The sequence below is a fragment of the Rhincodon typus genome, chromosome 14, assembly GCF_021869965.1.
Source record: "Rhincodon typus isolate 14 chromosome 14, sRhiTyp1.1, whole genome shotgun sequence".
Taxonomy (NCBI): domain Eukaryota; kingdom Metazoa; phylum Chordata; class Chondrichthyes; order Orectolobiformes; family Rhincodontidae; genus Rhincodon; species Rhincodon typus.
The window spans coordinates 20,034,486-20,051,805 of NC_063345.1; positions in this window are offsets into that span (position 1 = coordinate 20,034,486).

Sequence of the window (17,320 nt, forward strand, 5' to 3'; positions counted from 1 at the left end):
AAAGGGGTCATTTACCATTGATAACCTGTGTGAGGTTGAGTGCCACATAGATCAATGTTGGTGACATAACTATTTACAATCTATATTAACGACTTGGATGAAGGGGCTGTAATGATTGTAATGAGCTCAGTCAGGTGGACTTTATAGAATATGAGTTCCCTGGTTGGGCCTGTTAGCTTGATCCATTTGGGAGCCCTGGCTGACGGATAAGAACAGGACTGTCAGACATCCTGTTCACTCTGAGAGCTGGCTCTGAGGGAGCTGGATCAGTGTAAAAGACTCTCCATGTGTAAATAAAGGGTGACTTGGTGACAGGATACTGGCCTCTGTGGAGTTATTTCAGAGATCAACTATATTGTAGCTAAATTTGCTGATGACACAAAGATAGGTAGGAAAACAAGCTTTTAAGACAATACAAAGGGATATAGCAAGATTAAGTGAAATGTGGGTAAATTGATGTTGTCCATTTTGCCAGCATGAATAGGAAAGCTAAGTATTGGCCTGAATCTTCCAGGAGTGGCAAATACAGATTGTTGCACTGCGCCTGTTTTTGTTCACCATGGGTCTCTGTATTTATGGCTGTGAATTCCATTCCTGGACATTTTCAAAATGTAGAGTTTATTTGATATCAGTCCCACTTCATAGAACTGTTGTCGGACAAGACGAGACATGCTCACATTATATGGTACTAGCTGCCAAATTCTGGTTAGTCTTCATTCAATTACATACTTTGGAACATTTAAACGACTTTTCAATGTGTTAATGAAGGAGCGAGGAAGGTGCAGCACACTCTGACCAGATCCCTTCATAGCCCACTCTAAGCTGGGGAACCTCATCCTTAACATTCCTGTTTCCTACTCCACCATGGCCCTGCTCAGAGTGCCATGCTGGTTCAGTGTCCAACACATTATATCTGAAAGACAGTCCCTGCTGTGTCCGGCCCACCTTCCCATTCCAGACCCACAGCAACCATTCATCATCATTCTTATATAATGTATGACAACGATGTTCCCTCATCCCACAGAAACCTTAGAAATTTCACAAATGATGGGCTGCTTTTGCTAAACACTTGTCTCCTTTTAAGCTCTTGCTCACCACTGAGATGATGTTATTAGTTTGGGTAGCACCAATGGCAGGGTGCAACTGTCTTTGGTCAACATTTGACGTATAATCCAGTTCACTCTGCATGCGTTGCAAATGTGGAATATGTATTGCATGTTGTGGTGAAATGAAATGTGGCTGACATTTATAAATACATGCATCAAGTTTTTGCCCCTTCTATGCCCTTATGCCCTCTTTCTGACCCCATGTGAAGGTCCACCACTTTGAACTTCACTTTTAACTGTCCTCCATGTCCCTGGACCCTAACATTCTACCTTAATGATGGCTACCCTGCTCCTTTACTCTCCCCCTATGGATTCCTCAGTGATGGTCACTACCAATAAATGCCCCTTCCCATAACCTCTGATGCACATAACTGAAACTTTGAGTTCCCCCTTCACTGTCCTTGTTCCTCTGCATCACCCCAATGAGCTTTGATTTCCCCCACCCTTTTTAGAAGTGACCCTCCACCCACTGCCACCTCCTGGCCCCCTTGCACCTCCCTTAACAATTGATGGATGGACCCTCAGGAGCTTAATCCCCCCAGAACTCTGACCAACCCAGGGCCTGGTAATCTACATCCCAGTGTACTTAAAGAAGTAGCTCGAGAAATAGTGGATACATTGGTGGTCATCTTCCAGGATTTTATAGACTTTGCAACAGTCCCTGCAGAGTGGCTAATGTCACTCCAATATTCGAAAACGGAGGTAGAGAGAACACAGGCAATTATAGTCCGGTGAGCCTAACATCAGTAGTGGGAAAAATTCTTGAATCCATCGTCAAGGACTTAATAGCAGAGCATTTAGAAAGCAGTGGCAGGATCAGACAGAGTCAGCATGGATTTGTGAAGGGCAAATCATGCTTGATGAATCTGTTAGAATTCGATAAAGATCTAACTAGTAGAGTTGACAAAGGGGAGCCAGTCAATGTAGTATATTTGGACTTTGAGAAAGCATTTGACAAAGTCCAACATAAGGGATTAATGTACAAGATTGGGGTAAGTGTATCGAGATGGATAGAAAACTGGTTGGCAGAGAGGAAACAAAGAGTAGGAATTAATGGGTCCTTTTCAAATTGGCAGAAAGTAACTAGTGGGGTGCCACAGGGATCAGTGCTGAGACCCTAGCTATTCACAATATATATTAATGATTTGGATGAGGGAACAAAATGTAACGTCTCCAAGTTTGCAGATGATACCAAGTTGGGTGGGAGGGTGAATTGTGACGAGGATGCAGAAATCCTTCAGCATGATCTCGACAGGTTGGGTGAGTGGCCAAATCAAAGGCAGATGCAGTATAATTTATATGAATGTGAGGTTATTCAGTTCGGAAGCAAAAACAAGAAGGCAGATTACTACCTGATGGCTGGAAATTGGGGGTGAGGCGTGTGCAGTGGGACCTGGGTGTCCTTGTGCACAGGTCGCTGAAGGTAGGCATGCAGGTGCAGCAGGCAGTAAAGAAGGTAAATGGTATGTTGGCTTTCATTGCGAGAGGTTTTGAGTAAAGGAGCAAGGATGTGTTGTTGCAGTTATTCAGGGCCATAGTGAGATCACACCTGGAATAGTGTGCGCAGTTTTGGTCTCCTTTTCTGAGGAAGGATGCTCTTGGTCTCGAGGGAGTGCAGCAAAGGTTAACCAGGCTGAATCTGGGGATGGCGGGTCTGACGTATGAGGATAGATTGACTAGGTTGGGATTGTTTTCACTAGAGTTCAGACAAATGAGTGGGTATCTCATAGAGACTTATAAAATTCTAACAGGACTGGACAAGGAAGATGCAGGGAGGATGTTCCCAATGGTGGGTGTGTCCAGAACCAAGGATCACAGTATGAAGATTCGGGGTAGACAATTTAGGACGGAGATGAGGAGACATTTCTTCACCCAAAGATTGTTGAGCCTGTGGAATTCATTACCACAGGAAGTATTGAAACATTGAATGTATTCAAGAAGCACTTGGGGCGAGTGGGATCAAAGGTTATGGGGAGAAAGCAGGATTAAGCTGTTGAGTTGGATGATCAGCCATGATCATGATGAATACTGGAGCAGACTTGAAGGACTGAATGGCCTCCTCCTGCTCTTATCTTCTATGTTTCTATGCTTCTATGTTTTACAGGCAGAACACACACAGGGCTCATGTGACTTCTGACCACTACCTTTGAAGTTCCCTGACTAAGATACGTGATTCCCTCTGACCACTGGTGCTGACCCTACAGGGTGGATGATTTCCCATTCTCCAGGCTGCAGTTTGACAGATCGCCCTATGGTGAGTGTCTGAAGCTGATGGCTGACCATGACCCAAGGCCCTGAACTGTATGTGTGGTCTGTACCCTAGACAGATGGTAGTGGGACGTGCCAAACAATAGCAGCCCCCTCTTGACTGGACTGAAGATTAGCCCTCATCCAGTTTCTGACACAGTCATTTGATTGAGTAAATGGGCAGCGTGTTTGCTGCACAGGTAGCTAGGTGTTCAAGTGACATTTCAGTGTTTTGTACAGCAAGGCCAACCCCACCTTCGTCACCCTCACTGGACAGTTCCGTACAAGCGTGAGAAGCTGCGTTTGGTTCTGTGCAAAAGTGTGTCGGTACCAGCTGTACTGATAGCCTTTGGCTCTGGCTGAAATATCAGTGTATTAACAGGTGTGGCATAGCATGGTATGGCAAGGTAAGTCATGGATGCTATGAGTATGGAGGTAGCATTAAGTGAGTGAGCACTAAAGGAGTAAGTGAGCAGTCCTGATGTGCATCCTGGTCCAATCCATGAGCTGGGTCCATGGCCCTGCATGCAAAATGTCCCTGCTGTATATTTTCAGTACATTGACTTTGCTGGTAGTGTGCCCTGCAGTTCAGGTCAGTGCTTCCTAAGTGGCCTGCAAGTGGATCAGTGAGGTGACATGTTAGCCAGGAGGCATTGGCATGTGATAGTTGACAATGATGGTTGGCGAGGGGTATGTGAGATTGAAGACTGAGAATCATGCCCTGAGATGCTGTTTTGTACTAAGTTCCTCACAGCCAGTGGTGAGCTGAAGTTGCCAGTTACTCACTCTGGTTTCCATGTTGAGATTTCTTGACATCTAGCTTCTTTGGTGTGTTTGGTAAGAAAGGATGTTGAATGTTAAGGGTACAGGTTTGATTAACGAGTTTTCATCCCTCGTAGGTGGCAACAGTCATTACCTTACAGGAACATCAACTTGCTGCTTAGCAAAGACATAAAAGGTGAAGTGAATTCTCCCAACTTTGAGATAGGCCTCATCAGACACTGTGTTTGATTTGCCACAAATTGCACCCACATCTCTAAGACCCCGATAAGATTTTGTACATAACACCCAGAAGAAAACTGGAGTGATTACAAAGAAGCACAGTGAGGCAGAGAATCGTAGAATCATTAAGTACTGAAGAGGCCCTTCAGCCCATTGAATCTATACTGCCAAAATATACTACCTAGACTAAGTCCCACTTTCCTGCGCTAGGCTGATAGACTTGAATCTTATGACTTCAGGTGCTCATCCAAATACTTTTTAAAGGCTGTTAGGGATGCGTTTTCCCTCAAATCCTCTTTAAACCACCTGCCTTTCACTTTAAAATTATGTCCCAACGGTAAAGAAGTGATATGTATTGTTTAATGAGGAGCAGTAGATTCAGGATGGAGACTGAACAACAATGACGTAGAGTTAATATAGCACCATTAATGCATTGTAACTCCCAAGGTGCTTCACAGGTGCACAGTAAAAACAATACAAGACTCTGAGCCATATAAATAGAGATTACGTGTGTGTGTAAATAGAGATTACGTCCAATAATCAAAAGTTTGGTCAAAGAGGTGGGTATTACAAAGAGTTTTAAAGAAGGATACTAGCAGAACAACTGAATCCAAATAGAACTCTGGTGTTCCTTATAATGATAGAGGTTTATAGTATAGGAAAGGGCAACTCATCTATTGTGTCTGTACCAACTTTTTATTGAACTTGTCTCAGCTTAATCCCATTGCCCCGCTTTCTCCACAGTCCTGCATCATCTTCTGTTTTAAATCTTTATTCGTTTTTCCTAAAAGAGATATCACTCTAAAGTAATTTGCTTCAAACATTTCTCTTCATCCTTTTGGTGACAAAGTTAAATTGATGTGCAACAGTCTGCAGATGATCAGTCATCAAGTAAATTCAAGACAGAGACTGAAAGACTTTTGGACACTAAAAGAATCAGGGATTATGGGGCTAAGGCAGGAAAGGGGAATTGAGGTAAAAAAATTGGCTGTAATCTTACTAACTTAGAACATAGAACATAGAACATTACAGCACAGTACAGGCCCTTCGGCCCTCGATGTTGCACCGACCTGTGAAACCAATCTGAAGCCCATCTAACCTACAATATTCCATTATCATCCATGTGTTTATCCAATGACCATTTAAATGCCCTTAAAGTTGGCGAGTCTGCTACTGTTGCAGGCAGGGCATTCCACGCTCTCACTACTCTCTGAGTAAAGAACCTACCTCTGACATTTGTCATATATCTATCACCCCTCAATTTAAAGCTATGTCCCTCGTGCTAGCCATCACCATCCGAGGAAAAAGGCTATCGCTGTCCACCCTATCTAATCCTCTGATCATCTTGTATGTCTCTATTAAGTCACCTCTTAACCTTCTTCTCTCTAATGAAAACAGCCTCAAGTCCCTCAGCCTTTCCTCATAAGACCTTCCCTCCATACCAGGCAACATCCTGGTAAATCTCCTCTGCACCCTTTCCAATGCTTCCACATCCTTCCTACAATGCGGTGACCAGAGCTGTATGCAATACTCCAAGTGCAGCCACACCAGAGTTTTGTACAGCTGCAACATGACCTCATGGCTCCGAAACTCAATCCCTCTACCAATAAAACCTAACACACCATACGCCTTCTTAACAACCCTATCAACCTGGGTGGCAACTTTCAGGGATCGATGCACATGAACACCGAGATCTCTCTGCTCATCCACACTACTAAGAATCTTACCATTAGCCCAGTACTCTGTATTCCTGTTACTCCTTCCAAAGTGAATCACCTCACACTTTTCCACATTAAACTCCATTTGCCACCTCTCAGCCCAGCTCTGCAGCTTATCTATGTCCCTCTGTAACCTGCAACATCCTTCCACACTATCCACAACTCCACTGACTTTAGTGTCATCCGCAAATTTACTAACCCATCCTTCTACGCCCTCGTCCAGGTCATTTATAAAAATGACAAACAGCAGTGGCCCCAAAACAGATCCTTGCGGTACACCACTAGTAACTGAACTCCAGGATGAACATTTCCCATCAAACACCACCCTCTGTCTTCTTACAGCTAGCCAATTTCTGATCCAAACCGCTAAATCACCTATCCCATGCCTCCGTACTTTCTGCAATAGCCTACCGTGGGGAACTTTATCAAACGCTTTACTGAAATCCATGTACACTACATCAACCGCTTTACCCTCATCCACCTGTTTGGTCACCTTCTCAAAGAACTCATTAAGGTTTGTGAGGCACGACCTACCCTTCACAAAACCGTATTGACGATCCCTAATCAAATTATTCCTTTCTAGATGATTATAAATCCTATCTCTTATAATCCTTCCCAACACTTTACCCACAACCGAAGTAAGGCTCACTGGTCTATAATTACCAGGGTTGTCTCTACTCCCCTTCTTGAACAAGGAGGCAACATTTGCTATGCTCCAGTCTTCTGGCACTATTCCTGTAGACAATGACGACATAAAGATCAAAGCCAAAGGCTCTGCAATCTCCTCCCTAGCTTCCCAGAGAATCCTTGGATAAATCCCATCTGGCCCAGGGGACTTATCTATTTTCACACTTTCCAGAATTGCTAATACATCCTCCTTATGGACCTCAATTCAGTCTAGTCTAATAACCTGTATCTCAGTATTCTCCTCGACAACATTGTCTTTTTCCTTTGTGAATAATGACGAAAAATATTCATTTAGCGCCTCTCCTATCTCTTCGGACTCCATGCACAACTTCCCACTACTGTCCTTGACTGGCCCTAATCTTACTCTAGTCATTCTTTTATTCCTGACATACCTATAGAAAGCTTTAGGGTTTTCCTTGATCCTACCTGCTAAAGACTTCTCATGTCCCCTCCTGGCTCTTCTTAGCTCTCTCTTTAGGTGCTTTTTCCTGGCTAACTTGTAACTCTCAAGCGCCCTAACTGAGCCTTCATGCCTCATCTCCACATAAGCCTCCTTCTTCCTCTTGACAAGAGATTCAACTTCTTTAGTAAACCACGGTTCCCTCGCTCGACCACTTCCTCCCTGCCTGACAGGTACATACTTATCAAGGACACGCAGTAGCTGTTCCTTGAATAAGCTCCACACTTCAATTGTGCCCAGCCCCTGCAGTTTCCTTCTCCATCCTATGCATCTAAATCTTGCCTAATCGCCTCATAATTGCCTTTCCCCCAGCTATAACTCTTGCCCTGCAGTATATACCTATCCCTTTCCATCGCTAAAGTAAACATAACCGAATTGTGGTCACTATCACCAAAGTGCTCACCTACCTCAAATCTAACACCTGGCCTGGTTCATTACCCAGTACCAAATCCAATGTGGCCTCGCCTCTTGTTGGCCTATCTACATACTGTGTCAGGAAACCCTCCTGCACACATTGGACAAAAACTGACCCATCTAAGGTACTCGAACTATAGTGTTTCCAGTCAATATTTGGGAAGTTAAAGACCCCCATAACAACTACCCTATTACTTTCGCTCCTATCCAGAATAATCTTTGCAATCCTTTCCTCTACATCTCTGGAACTTTTTGGAGGCCTATAGAAAACTCCCAACAGGGTGACCTCTCCTTTCCTGTTTCTAACCTCAGCCCATACTACCTCAGTAGACGAGTCCTCATCAAACATCCTTTCTGCCACCGTAATACTGTCCTTGACTAACAATGCCACACCTCCCCCTCTTTTACCACCTTCCCTGATCTTACCGAAATATCTAAACCCCGGAACCTGCAACAACCATTCCTGTCCCTGCTCTATCCATGTCTCCGAAATGGCCACAACATCGAAGTCCCAGGTACCAACCCATGCTGCAAGTTCACCCACCTTATTCCGGATGCTCCTGGAGTTGAAGTAGACACACTTCAAACCACCTTCCTGGCTGCCGGTACACTCCTGCGACCTTGAAACCTTATTTATGACCTCACTACTCTCAACCTCCTGTACACTGGAGCTACATTTCAGGTTCCCATCCCCCTGCTGAATTAGTTTAAACCCTCCCGAAGAGCATTAGCAAATTTCCCCCCAGGATATTGGTACCCCTCTGGTTCAGGTGTAGACCATCCTGTTTGTAGAGGTCCCACCTACCCCAGAATGAGCCCCAATTATCCAGGTATCTGAATCCCTCCCTCCTGCACCATCTCTGTCGCCACGGGTTCAACTGCTCTCTCTCCCTATTCCTCACCTCGCTAGCACATGGCACGGGTAATAAACCAGAGATAACAACTCTGTTTGTTCTAGCTCTAAGCTTCCACCCTAGCTCCTTGAATTTCTGCCTTACGTCCCCATCCCTTTTCCTACCTATGTCGTTAGTGCCTATGTGGACCACGACTTGGGGTAGCTCCCCCTCCCCCTTAAGGATCCCGAAAACACGATCCGAGACATCACGGACCCTGGCACCTGGGAGGCAACACACCAACCGCGAGTCTCTCTCGTTCCCACAGAATCTCCTCTCTGTCCCCCTAACTATGGAGTGCCCAATGACTAATGCCCTCCTCCTCTCCCCCCTTCTCTTCTGACCAACAGGGACGGATTCTGTGCCAGAGACCTGTACCCCATGGCTTACCCCTGGTAAGTCCCCCCCCCAACAGTATCCAAAACAGTATACTTGTTATTGAGGGGAACGGCCACAGGGGATCCCTGCACTGTCTGCCTGTTCCCTTTCCGTCCCCTGACTGTAACCCATCTACCTTTTTCCTGTACCTGAGGTGTGATTACCTCCCTGTAACTCCTCTCAATTACCCCCTCAGCCTCCTGAACGATCCGAAGTTCATCCAGCTCCAGCTCCAGTTCCCTAATGCGGTTTCCGAGGAGCTGGAGTTGGGTGCACTTCCCACAGATGAAGTCAGTGGGGACACTAGTGGTGACCCTTACCTCCCACATTCTACAGGAGGAGCATGCAACTGCCCTAACATCCATTCCCACTGTTTTGAATTCTGAAAAAAAAACTGGTAACCTTACCAAATCGGCGCTTAGAACCTTTTTTTTTTGGTTAGAGGAGGAGGATGGGTGGGAGACACTACCTAAGTAGTGTTTTGGGTAAAGTAACCGCTCAAATATATTACCTCACTTACTCAGCCGTCCTGTGTCCGCTCCTGCTCAGCATGCACTCTGCCTATTCACGAGGTAAGTTTTTAAAGGATTAACTTACCTTCCCGGCAGCCCCCTGCTCCTCGCTCTCACTGCTCCCGCTGCTGCTGCAAAAATGGAGGCCGCTGATCCCACGAGGTAAGCTTTTAAATGATTAACTTACCTTCATGGCAGCCCCCTGGTCCTCGCTCTCACTGCTCCCGCTGCTGCTGCAAAAATGGAGGCCGCTGATCCCATGAGGTAAGTTTTTAAAGGATTAACTTACCTTAAGTGGCAAAACAGGCTTGATTAGCCACACAGCCTACCCCTGCTTATATTTCCTATATCCTTTTGCAAAGGGTTCTGCTGCGGAATGGCGACAAATGATAACATTCGAAGGCCTGTGAAATATTATGAGAGGTAAAAAGCATTTTGTGCCAATGATTATTGAGGGTAATCTGACCTTCATCTCACCTCATGAACTCCAAATTAAGAGTTTTGCTGCAGAAATATCAGATTTTCATCATTAACCACACAAACACTGGCCTTCTTTCAGAGCTTCTTGCAACGCTGCTAGATATCTTAAACCTGCATCCACTAAGAGGCACAGTTTACACCATGGGATTCACTGAGTATATTAACATTATGCTGAGCACAAAAAAATCAATGGGGTCAGCCCACTTTTGTTTCACTAAACAGGAATCTGACACATCCAATTAATGCCTAATATCCTCTCAAATTAGAAAATCTGTGCTCATTCTTTTTCTGTGCAATTGGAAATATTGAGGCTAGTTTGAATATCTATCACATTACGTTGATATAAAGCACACAGTAGAGCATTAATGTTCCAAGACTGTGTCATTTCATTCAACACCATCATAAAAAAATTCACCTCCCCTGTTTTCCTCTGCTGAAGGCATGTTAAGGTACAATTTTGTGAGACCCAGCATCATCTTTGGCCACTCTTAACATGTGAGTCTGGCCAGTGGTTGTCAGCAAGTTAGTTGATTGTGGAATGTGGGAAGGAATATAGCTGGGCTTGAATCTGTCCTTTCCCAATCCCAAAACTTTCAGTATAGCAATGAGACTACTTGATGATTTCGTTGCTTCTTAATCCACTTGGCAACAATGGGAGACAACCATTTCAACTACAATTACTCTTCACCAAGAGTCAAAAGAAGAACAAGGATCAAGACTGGGTCTTCCTGCCTCTGTATGCCTTAGCAAATTTAGTAAATAAAAAAAAAAATTAATATATTTTACCTAAGTTTATTTCCAGGGAACTAAGAGTGAATTGTTTCCTTAAGACATTGCTGCTAGAATAAATGACCATTAGCAATGGGATACGTGATGGAAAACAGAAACTATTAGCAAGCAATGGTTTGCAGACAGATATAGTGGTTTTCAGCATCAGAATGACAGAAATTGCCACACTTTAGGTTCATATGATTCAATATTTACCCTTTTCTGATAATACAGTGACACTTGCCTCTGTACAAAGTTGAAAATTAGTGAGATGTCCATTGACATAAATGTAATCTGGCCAAAAGGTTAGGTCTGGATCATTTATTTCCGTTAGGACTACGTTTTAGCTTTTTTTCAACTGTAAGTTGTCTGTGTGAGTAGCTATTTGGCTTCTTACTGCTCTGTGACGATGAACTACTTTGGCACATTTTCTGAAAGTGATCTATTCTTTTACAGGTAAAGCATTCTTTCTTAGTCATTGAGCACTGCTTGTGTCTGTAAGCTTTCCTTGCTCCATAGCACTGACAATATTCACTCTAATTTTGTTCTCTTTCTTCTGGACCTTCAAGGTCCATGCATGGCATCAACTTCCAAAACTGGAAGTCAATGCTTGGAACAGTGTCATCATGGTGGTTGGTGGACGTGGGCTCTTAGGAAAGACTACTGGGCCCAGTGGATGTACATCTTTGATGAAAAGTTCCTTCTTATGTGTGTCTTTAGATTTTTTTAACCTTAAGAACAGAATGGAATTTGTCAATCTTTTCTGGTCACATTGATCCCCTGCTTTTTGGATCGATCTGATTGCTTATGAACTGTTTTACCCAACATTTGAATGTCTTTCCCTAAAGTAAAATCTACTTTTGGCTGTAAAAAATCTGAACTCTTCTATTAAATCTTTCCCCCTCAAGAATTCTATTTGTTCTGAGATTAAAGCAATTGTCAAAATCTTGTAGAATTTCTTCAAAAGTATCTGTTGCTTCTGAGCCTTGATGAGCTATTGCATCATTAACTATCGCCTCGATTTAATTCAAAAGTATATTTTCTTGTTTAGCTTCTGATTTGGTATCTTATTCGTAAGCAAGTCTGAATCTTAAGAACATTTTAGAAAATACTTCTAATTCCGTGTTCTGTTTGGCCCATCTCTGAAATTATATCTTCCTGTCTATATTAGGTTTGCTGCTGTAATTTTCTAATGTGAACACCACCTCATTTCTTTAAAGGCTTTAGCTTCTATACTAGAACAATATTGCTGCTGTGAACTACTGCACTGGAAGTGCTTCCCATACTTGTGCATTCAAAATGGATAATTACCATATTTTACAAATAAAATGGCAGATGTCCAGCTTGTTTGTGGGCTTGTCTAGATGAACCTCAAAAATAATGTCCTCAATTAACTATCCCCATTTCCTTAAAGGCTTTACTGAGTGAATCCCACTGTCTATGGCTTAAATAGGCAATTCTTGTTCTCTCAGATATTTTAAAAATTAATTCCACTATTTATGTTTCTGTAAGATAAATCCCTCGCCTATACAGGATTTCCTTTATGATTCACACTGTCTGCACAATACTAATAATTTCCTCATTTCAGTTTTTTCTTTGAAATTTCCTGCTCTTTGCAGTTTGAATAAATGCTACCTGTCTGTAATCAGCTCAATTAGTGGATAGTTTTACAGCCATTTCATAGCCTTAACAAGCTCTTAACTTTTCTGTTTAGGCTTCTTTTTTTTATTCACTCGTGGGACATGGGCTTTGCTAGCCAGACCAGCATTTATTGCCTGTCCTTGGTTGCCCTTGAGAAGTTGGTGCTTAGTTGCCATCTTGGACCATTGCGGTCCATGTGATGTGGGTAGGCCCACACTGGAATTAGGGAAGGCATTCCAGGATTTTGACCCAGCCACAGTGAAGGGACAGTGAAATATTTCCAAGTCAGGATGGTGAGTGGCTTGGAGGAGAACTTGCAGGTCGTGGTGTTCCAATGTATCTGTTGACCTTGTCCTTCTAGTTGGTAGTGGTCATGGTTTTGGAAGTTGTTGCTGAAGAAACTTTGAATTTCTGCAGTACATTTTATAGATGGTGCACACTGCTGCTTCTGAATGTCAGTGATGAAGACAATAAATGTTTTTGAACTGCTTTGTGATAGTTGATGGCAAGCTTCTCGAGTGTTGTTGGAGTTACTCACTTCCAGCCAAGTGGGGAGTATTCCATCACACTCCTAACTTGAACCTTATAATTGATGGACAGGTTATGGTAAATCAGGAGGTGAGTCACTCGTTGAAGTATTCCTAGCCTTTGGATTGCTTCTGTAGCCACTGTATGTAAATGACTAGTCCAGTTCAGTTTCTGGTCAATGATAATCCCCAAGATGTTGATAGTGGGGGATTCAGTGATGGTAGCACCATTGATTGTCATTGGATATGGTTATTGCCTGGTATTTGTGTGGCATGAATGTTACTTGCCACTTGTCAACCCAAGTCTGGATGTTGTCCAGGTCTTGTAGCATTTTAATGTGGACTGGTTCAGTATCTGAGGAGTCGTGAATGGTGCTGAACATTGTGCAATCATCAGTGAACATCCCCACTTCTGACCTTATGATGGAGGGAAAGTCATTGATGAAGCAGCTGAAGATGGTTGGGCTTAGGATACTACCCTGAGGAACTCCTGCAGAGATGTCCTGGAGCTGAGATGACTGACCTCCAACAAGCACAAGCATCTTCCTATATGCCAGGTATGACCCCAACCAGCAGAGAGATTTCCCCTGATACCCATTGATTCCAGTTTTGCTAGGGGTTCCTTGATGCCACACTGGATCCAACAGGGCCTTAATATCAAGGGCTGTCACTCTCCTCACTTCTGGTTTGGGCACATGCAGTGTTTTTTTTTTTGCATAAACTGCTAGTCCATGCTGTGTGTGTGACATCAATGTAGTTGGGGACCATACAGTAACATATCCACGCTCTTTTAGTGTTCTGAACCATGACAAGCTGCCATCTCGTCCAATGGACTAAAAAACAATGCAAATCACAGATTCTGACAGGGACCAAGTAAGCACAAAGCGAGTGAGTGTTAAAAAATGTACCTGATCACAATAAGATGCATTCTGTGTTGATGATTAAAAAGTGTGTGTATCCCTGTGCACTCCTGTGACCTGGCAGAAGCAAGCAAGTTGAAGGTGTCACTGAACTCCACAGTCAAGTCCTGAAGAGCTCACATGGTGAGAGAGTTGGACCAAGAGCTGGCAGGCTGATGTGATGAGGCTGATGTAGTTTGCTGATGCTGACTTGCATGGATGAAGTGTGGACACAGATGGTGATGCAGGGATGTTGTTATGAAGACAGAGCTGGACGAAGGCCAGGAGAAGTGAGACACGCACTGCTGCTGCAGGAAACCATTCTGACTTTCATGTTGCAAATTGGTGCCATCGAGTTTCTGAGGGAAGGCAGGGAGAATCGGGAGCTACACAGAAATAAAGTCATCCGCTGCTCGTTAAAGAGATTCTGAATCCACCGTTTAAACCTTAAGGAGAAAATCAGAAATTTTTTCTCTCGCCTTTGAAAATGAGTTTTTCATATTTATTGTATTTGCCCAATTTTCTTAAAGAGCAGAAAATTCTTCTCCTTGTTCATGAATCAGTGAGGGTGATCTCAATGCTCGGTTTCACTCCTTTGAGATGTCAAGCCGTTCCCTTGCCCAAGTCCAACTGATTCATGCTATTGGGGAGTGCTCAGCTATTTCTCAGCATTAACCCTGTTGAATCCTTACACCCTCATACAACCTTGTAGCAATTAGAGCCACATTGGCTGGGAAATAGAAGTAGGATGAGCCAGAGGCAGGCTCAAGTGATATTTATGTTGGTTTGCCAGGAATCTATTCTCAGTGTTAAATCCAGTCCCAACTTTCTTCAGTTCTAATGAAAGGTCATTGAACTGTACAGAGCATTGATGAACTGATTAGAATTCTCACAGGAACAGTTGAGGTGGATTATACAGTTTCCTTACTTGGGAAAGACTACAAGAGGGAAAGGATATTCTACGGATTGGTGTTTTTGAAGGATAATACATTCACCGTTCCACCTTCATCATCATAACCCAGCTCACATCCTGGGTTGGAGCTCATTAGAGTTGGATCGCAAAGTCCCAATGAAGCTCTCATCAAATAAAGGGAATTTATAAATGTAAACAGTGCAATCTTTAGAGTGCTGTACACAGTTCTGGTCTCCATACTTATATATATTAACCTAAAATTTGCAGAGTTAGCCAAACGAAATTAAGTGAAATTTAAATTGAAGTGAGGGAAAAAAAGTACATATGAAGCCTGGTGATGACAATGATGAGAAATGTTACTGGTTTTAATATATTTCTGTGTTTTGCTGAGGGAGTGCATATGTGTTTATGTTAACTGTTGTAACTCAGCAATAATGAACTGAGCTGTCATAGAAATTTTGGAAAAGCAGGAGTATCTGTTTAAAACAGACATGACAAATCAGATGTGATAACTGGGACTATATATCGGCTAATTTTCTGCTGTAAGATTGTGCTTTGTGAATATCATATGGTTGATTGGATGACAGAAATGAGAGAAAGCTAAAGTGGAGGTCAAAGTTCATTAATTCCAAGAGATATGCCTCTTTTCAGGGAGATACAAACAAATCTTAATGAGCATAATCAAAGTAGCTATGGTAAATGAAACAAAAACAAAATTTGCTGGAAAAGCTCAGCAGGTCTGGCAGCACCTGTGGAGAGAAATAAGAGTTAATGTTTCCAGTCCAGTAACCCTTCCTCAGAACGAAAGCTGACCCATTTGTGATGTTTCCTAGTGGTCAAATGGATCTGCTGGAGACTGGATAGTGTCAAAGTTTGAATACACAGCTTGTCTATATGGAAAAAGGGTCTAAGAGCAAGCTTGCCTCAGACTAAATTAGCTAGCTCAGGAGATTGTCTGTCTGATTTGGGCCCGGAGGTTGGGATGGAGCAGCCTGATCATTGGCCTGGACCTCAGATCGAGATGTAATCATGTAAACAGGCTCTCTTGTGATTGTAACCATTGTATGTGTAAGACTTTTGTGTTATTTTTTGTAGGGCACTTGGCTTTAATAAAGAACAGCCAGTTCTCAGGAAGGGTCACCCCGTACCAGAAATGTTAACTCTGATTTTTGTTCACAGGTGCTGCCAGACCTGCTGAGCTTTTCCAGCTATTTCTGTTTTTGTTTCTGATTTATAGCACCTGCAGTTCTTTCGGTTTTTTTGGGAATGTTTTGTTGTTAAAACTGCCTTGGGTTATTGAATTCTACAATAAACCCAATGGACCAGGAAAGTGAAAATAGAAGCCAAAATATTACAAAAGAATAGAGGCATTGTAGAATGTGGAAAAAATGATTTACAAGAATCACCCTAGAATTGTGTTTATAATGATCAGGAAGACTGCAGAGGAAAGGGTTCTTTTCGCCAGAAAAGAGGGAACTGAGGGCTAACCTAATGGATATCTTTGACATCAGGATGGAAAATCCTAATCTCGAGGTCGTAAGTATTAGAATAAATCCTGTATATAAAAAAAATCGTGAGAAACTTCTGTATCCAGAGAGGAGTGAGAATGTGGATTTTGCTATCTGATGGAATAGTTGAGTTGAAGAGCATAAATAAATTTAAGGGAAAAGCTGGATAAGTGCAAGAAGGGAAAGGAGCAGGTCATGTTGATAGAGTTAGATGAAATAGGCTGATGTGGAACGTAAACATTGGAATTGAATAACTGGGTCAGCTGGCCTCATTCTGTGTTGTATTTTTCATGGCCTGGATTTTGTGGTCAGTGGTGAATGAACAAGTGCTCCCTGTGGATTCCACAAAAATGCCATCCACTAAGTTTTGGCGGGAGTGGAGTGCAAACATCCTCTATTCCAATGCTAATTTTAATTTTCTCCTTTCTACAGGAAATCTGTCTTGCCCAATAATAGGACAGACAGGAGTCAAACTGATGAAACAATCAAAATGAATAATTCTCACAGACACTAATGCAGAAAATAAAAAGCAAGGAGTATTAATCACATTTGAACCATTAAATGAATAGCTAAATAATGATTAGGTCACACAGTGATTGCAGAAGATGCATAAGTAGCAAAATACAGATTTGCAAAAGAAGTTTTATTTTGAAACTATCATTTTTAAATTTTCTTGTGACAATGAATGTATACACTTTTAATTTGTTTCTCAGGGCCAAAGAAGTTGCTGAGCAATAATTATGAATTGGTATGCCATTAAAGAGAAAATGAGAAAAGAAGTATTATTGGTCCTTAAGATGGTATAGTGGCTATATTGGTGAACACTGACAGCCTCGCTGCCTATTATTACCACAAATCTTAGGACAAGAAATTCTGACCAGAGATGTATTGAAGGACGGTAAAGGGTAAAAGATTGGAAATAAAACTTTCACCAGAGGCCTTGGCTGAATGGTTTTACATTTTACAGTTCGCCCCTTCACTATAGTTCAACAATACAAACTTTCTTCATGCCTATACTGCCAGACCCATTGTGCATCACCAATATTTCCTGTGTATAGTCTAGATTTTGAGCATTTATAGTATTTCCCCAACTCAAGTACAATATTGAATCAGAGATAGTAGGAACTGCAGATGCTGGAGAATCCGAGACAACAAGGTGCAGGGCTG